The sequence below is a fragment of the Artibeus jamaicensis genome, unplaced genomic scaffold, assembly GCF_021234435.1.
Source record: "Artibeus jamaicensis isolate MK-2021 breed Jamaican fruit bat unplaced genomic scaffold, CSHL_Jam_final scaffold_474, whole genome shotgun sequence".
Classification (NCBI taxonomy): domain Eukaryota; kingdom Metazoa; phylum Chordata; class Mammalia; order Chiroptera; family Phyllostomidae; genus Artibeus; species Artibeus jamaicensis.
In genome coordinates this window covers 12417788-12423903 of record NW_026522046.1, presented here as the reverse complement: position 1 = coordinate 12423903, position 6116 = coordinate 12417788, and the positions used below count along the sequence as shown (strand labels likewise).

The 6116-nt window shown below is 39.9% G+C and overlaps 1 pseudogene; it reads left to right on the top strand.

The window, feature by feature from the left end:
• Positions 1-2999: 2999 nt before the first annotated feature.
• Positions 3000-5477, top strand: LOC119036512 (mitochondrial inner membrane protease ATP23 homolog; annotated as a pseudogene).
• The last annotated feature ends 639 nt before the right edge of the window (positions 5478-6116 follow it).

The following is a 6116-nucleotide window of genomic DNA, read 5'->3' as shown; positions in this document are numbered from 1 at the left end:
CTTTTTATTGCATAATATAGTCATTCTAAAATGACTTTATAATTTTTCTTAAATGTTTATATCATGTTATTTGATAACTCTAGGATAAGTCTTTCTTAAATATATTTATAACATGTTATTTTATAACTATAGGATAATTTATATCACTGCTAAATTTTCATTGTTATATTGACTATTGCAAAAATTGCACTTGGCAAATTATTTGAGACTGGCTACATGATACACCTGAGACAGTGACTCTGCCCACAGAAAACAAAGTGTGAAGAGACCCGTGGGCACTTGCTCTCACCCACTGGATGAAATCAATATACGTGAGTTCTGTAAGCCTAAGATCAGACTTTGAAACATGCACTGTTACAAGTATAGAGCATACAATTTCCAAATGTTACTGTTCTAGGTCTAAAAGTTTTAAATGTTATGAATAAAGAAATGGAGGTAACCACACCTAGAGAGCTGTAAAATACATCATTAGTTACCAAGCATACTTTTCTCATTATATTTAATAGAAAGAAGCATAGCCTCACTAAAGGCCTGGAACTCAGTATACTTCCATCTACATCAGATTCTTTATCTATGTATTAAATAACTTCAAAAATGACCTGCAAGACCTTTTTAGGCATTTAGAAAGCACAGCGGTCTGGCAGAATAACGCCTGCTTGAGTGTGGTTGGTAGGGTAATAATATGGGTGTAATAATTTATAGTTTTAATTTGAACATTTCACCTAAAACGTCATATGGTGTGCTTGAGTGCGATGTTGTTGTGTTACAGAATTACATGCTTATGGTTTATGTAATAAAAGATTTTGTAATCAAAGGGGGCATTATTTGTGTGGGGCCCTGTATATACTTTGAAGTAATTACCAGTTTTCATGAAAGTGATTAAACAAAACTTTTCAGGCGGAAAATTTTTGAGAAAGCAAAACAAAAGAAACCCTTGAACTCAAACCCACCCAGAAAAAAAGTAAAATATGATTTTGTTATTGTTTTAATTAGTCTTTAAAAGTAAGCACAAGTCAAGATAAATCTTAGAGAGCTTATCAAAGCTCGCTGGACTTGAATACATGGGATAACATTGACACGAAAATGTCAAAAAAATGGAGTTGGAAGATGTGAGCTCCGTGTTACCCAGGTTGCGTTTGAGATGGAAATTTCATCAGCCATGTAAAAATACAGACCTGGAACTCAAGAGAGATGTCAGGACAGGAGGCATAAAAATGAGTTCTGAAGCCATAAAAATGGCACATTCAAACTTGATGATGTATGGAAAGGGGAGCCCATGAGAGTAAACACTGAAGAAAATGTAAAATAAAACAGTGAACAGAGGACATGCTTTCCAGGCAGACAGAAAAGAACCGAGAAGTCGAGGGGGAACTACTTCACACTCCCCGAAACCAGGGGAAAGCTGCTAGGCCAGGACCAGGGAGAGTGGAGGCAGAGTTCTGTCCAGGCACCACAGGAACCTGGCCAGCGAGTTTCCAACCGCATGTGACAATGGAGATCTTTTATTCCCGAACAGAACCGGTCACTCCAGTTCTCTCTTTCTGAAAGTTAAAGATAATAAGCCTGCACTTTAAAAAAAAACAAAACCAGAGGATGTAACACATTTTTCTAATTTGGACAAAATGTGTGAACACTCTGTACTTTCCTAGTGCACAACAGCATCACCCTGGGGGGCTCCTGAAAAAAAGACATTTCTTTTCTCTCTGTTGTTTTTGTTTTAGAATTTTTTTAGAGATTGCAATTGGAAATAGGTAATTAAGATTAGAATTTAGAGAACTGCAAGAACTATGCAGCTAGAGTCATTTGAATTTAAAAATAAGAGATTTGTCTGTAAAACAGACGTAGTGTGTGTGTGTGCGTGTGTGTGTGTGTGTGTACACACTCCTGCATCATTTGTGATTGGCAAATAATGAAAGAAAGCAAATCACATAACAAATGTTAAAAGAGCCAGAGAAAATAAAGTTTTTTAAAACCATGGCTGTAGTTGTTGCTGGGGAAAAAGGAGAAGCAGTTTAAAAAGAAAATCCCAAGGCTTCCTTCCTCCACAGCTCAGTGGTACAGAGAGATAGTTAGCAGCTCCAAATAAACTACAGTCCCAGAGTTTAGTCAGGCTACCTGTAGACATTTACAAAGCATTATTTAAACAGACAGCTGGCTCTTATGCTAGCTACTTAGCTGCTGTTTATGTCCAGAATCTTCTTCCCCTCGCCTGTCCCCCATGTGATCCGAGTACTGTTCACGCATAATTATTCTCTAGAAAACTCCACAGTGAAGAGTTGGAAAAGAGAGGCTTGACTGAACAGTGCTCTCCAGATTTGACAAATGCCCTTTTGTGTCCATCTGTACAGCGCTCTGCAACATTCCAGACACTAAATCGTGCCAAAGTGTCTTGACAAAGCAGCAGGGCACACAGGTGCTTTTTCTTTTCTTCCCGTTTAAGTCAGGGTGGAGGGGAGGATAAGAGGAGAGAGCTGCGATGCACTGCCCCAAGTGCCATTGTTATACTTAGAATGCTTCCCAAATATAAAATGAATAAATGGCACTAAAGAAAGGATTTCTAAAGCCATTGTGCTCATTAAAAAGACATACAAAGAACCGTAAGGGAAAAATAACAAACCAGCATTCAATTCATTTTCAAATCCCTCCGAGTGATTAAAATAGTTTTTTAAAAAGGTCCCATCACATCTTTAAATACAGAACTAACTCCACGTATCTCCGGCTGTCTAACACTCCCTACATGTGAGTTACACAGGAGCCTGGCTCCCCCACAGCCTTCAGCCTCAAGGCCGTGGGAACGCAGAAAGGTGAGACAGTTAGAAACAGTCCCTGACAGCAACAAAAGCCCTTTGGCAAAAAGAAGCATAAGAAGAGCATTGTGCAGAACTCTGCCTTATCTCAACATCCCTTACGTGATCCTTAACATCCACAGGATCCCATTAGTATGAATGCTAAATGGCATGCTTTTTTAAACCTCTAATATCATATCTGAATTTAAGACCATGTGGTACCACAATGCTGAGAGGAAAAATCAAACCTATTTGATACTCTCTCAGGATAAATGTGAAATATCAGGTATGGTTTTTAAAAATATTTTAGTCTTTTTTTTCTTTTAGTTAATTTCATTGGGGTAATGTGGGTTGAAACACTGTGTAAGTTTCAGGTGCACAACATTATAATACATCCGCGTAATGCACTGTGTGCTCACCACACTCAGTCTAGTCCCTTCACCACGGATTTGACCCCTTTACCCTCTTCGACAACTTCCCACCTTCCTGTTGTCTGTGTTTATGAGTCTGTTTGTTTTGTTTGTTGCTTTCTGTTTTATATCCCACATATGAGTGAAGTCATATAGTTCTTGTTCTTTTCCATCTGACTTATTTCACGTAGCATGCTACTCTTAAGATCCACCCATGTTTAAAGTCCAACGCTGAGCGTGGTTTCACTGACAGTCAAGAACCTTACAGACTGTTTCACATCAACAGTGCTCAGGGTCTGGCTAAGCAGCCGGCAGAATCACCAAGAAATGCAGTCCCTGTTCTCTATCCTTTCTGCCCCAGACAACCGATGACACTCCACACCTCATGTCTACATCTCTTTTCCTCCCAATCCTTAAGAAGACCATGTGGCTACCACATTTCTTGTGTGCCTCGTTCTCCTGTGTGCCTGCCTAATCCTTGTTTCAGGAGAAGAAATACAAGCCTTCAAGTCAGAAAGCCATAGGTTATCATCTCAGTCCTACCACTTAAAACATCTGCTGCGGATCCTTCCACACGGCACGCCCGTGATCTATTCTCTTATAAAGTCAAAGCCCAGGGATTCTTCTGGAATGAGCAAGAGCCAGACTCCCTGGCAACTCAAACGCCATCTCTCCTTTCCCAAGTACTGATGATCTGAGACATTCCTCCTTGCCCTTCCACTCTGGCCTTTATTAAGGGACCCCTTTCTCCATGCTACAGAGGTCTTTAGCAGACATATGCAAGAGGAATAAAAACAATAAATCTTTTACTAACAGCATTAAATTATAAACTGAAGGAAGGGCTGGCCTCTGTTCTATTGTCTGGTGTACTATTTGTGCAGCACTTACTGTGCACCGGCCACTTTACATGCATTGCCATATGGGGTGTTCTACTATCATCCCCATTCTGTGGATGAGAAAATGTGAGCACTGAGAGTTTACATAACTCGTCTAATGTTAAAAGGCTACCCAGGTCTCACCCCTGGCCATAGGAGGTGGAAGGAAGCAGCAGTGAGCTCGGCAGATAGCTTGGCAAGAGCTCTGGGTGGGTCTGGGCCTCTGTCATGAACATATGTGTTGCAACAGAGTCTTTCCTATAAGACAGCCTTCAGTGCCTGCATGGATGTCTGATCCTGGCCTTAAGAACTGAAAATGGTCTCAGCAGTGGTCTTGAGCCTGCCTCAGTTATACCCTTGGGAGTGGTGTACTCCATCCTGCTGGGTTTCTTTGTAAGTGTCTTGGAACACCGGATGGCAAGTGGGGAATTTCCCCAGAAGCCTGTCTGTCTATGGTCCTGCTCTGCAGACATGGCTGTTCTGGTCACATGTACAGGTATCTTAGGTGGGTCTCCTTGAGAGATATGTCTTGTGTGACTGAAGTAGTTTCCTTCTTGAACCCAAGTGTCATAGCTGACTGACAGCCATCTTTGTTGACATGAGTGACTGTATTTTTTTTGTATACTTCATGCTATCTTGACTGGACCAATGCCATTTTACTGGTCCCACTCTACACAGCTCGACAGCTAGACAGCAGCTGCAACATCCACTCTTCCAGAGCTGAGTCTTCCCAGCAGCTGGCTCACCAGCTTCTTTACCAACAACCTGAAATGCCAGTTCATGCTGCTGAAGACTCTGCAGACAAAACCACACATCAAACTTCTACTTGACACCATGAAGTACTTAGGTTATACTGTTAACAGAGAAAGATATTCTTTTCTTGTGAAACATGTAATACAAATGTAGGTGGAAGTTCTGATGCTTCAATGTCTCAGACTGTTCTATGTGAGAATAATATCCATAATCAGGCCCGTATGAACTGAGTGGTAATCCACAAGCTCATTCATACATTTGATCACCGTCATGTTCGTGTCAACTGGTTCAGCAGTGTCAGACATTTGACCTGCTCAGAGGTTTGAGCTGCTAACCTGAGTGGAGACTATTCAGTATTCAGGTTACACATTGGATTAAAACACCACCATCAGGGGATAGGTAGTGCTTCACTCCAAGGAACAGTTACCTAGCATTGGCCAACCGCAAAGGAAGAGAGTTGCAGAACTTGTGAGAAACAGAGCCATTATTTCTGCCCTGGTTAGAAATATAAGCAAAGAAGTAGCTGAAAAGGCTGTTGGTGAGTTTTTGAATCCTAGTGCAATGACCATGAACCTTTTAGAAGGATCCCACATAACCAGATTTATGCTCACAGAGACTTTCAAAACTGTGATCAGTATTATACAACTATATAAAGCCAATGACATTTTATATTACAGGGCTTCAGTGAATGCAGAGAAGATGTGGTTCTCAAGTGCACAAACATATAAAACATAAATGATCAATTAAATACAGGTAAAATAGAAGATGGTAATTAAGTATATGATCAGAAAAAAATAACTGGTGAAAAAAAATGAAACTGCCTTAAACTCCAAGGCAAAAATTATATCTGTATAGCAAATCATGTAGTAAATAAGACAAGTAAATTACATTTTTGTTTAAAAAAATAAGATAAAATAAAAATGCTATTCAGTGCCTAGTTCAGCATTCAAAAGCAGATGTGACTCCCAAGCCTGATTTTTTTTTTATCATCACCCTTTCCCAAATCAAAATAATAGGACTGGGCTGGCTAACAGGCAATGTCCTTTCCCTGTGCATAGTAGAGAGCTAAATAAAATAAAGAAAAATAACGTAAAAACAAGAAAAATGCATTTTATTAAAAAGACTTAAGAACAGGGAGCAGATCAGTGTAGTAAATACTGGGTGACAAAATATGAAGCAATTTAGGGTCTTAAATACTAGCTAGAGAGGACGTATCTCTTTAAGAGCATCTTCCAGGTTCTGATACAAGGCTATCATATTACCTTAAGTATCTATTTGTAGGAGGTTCCCTG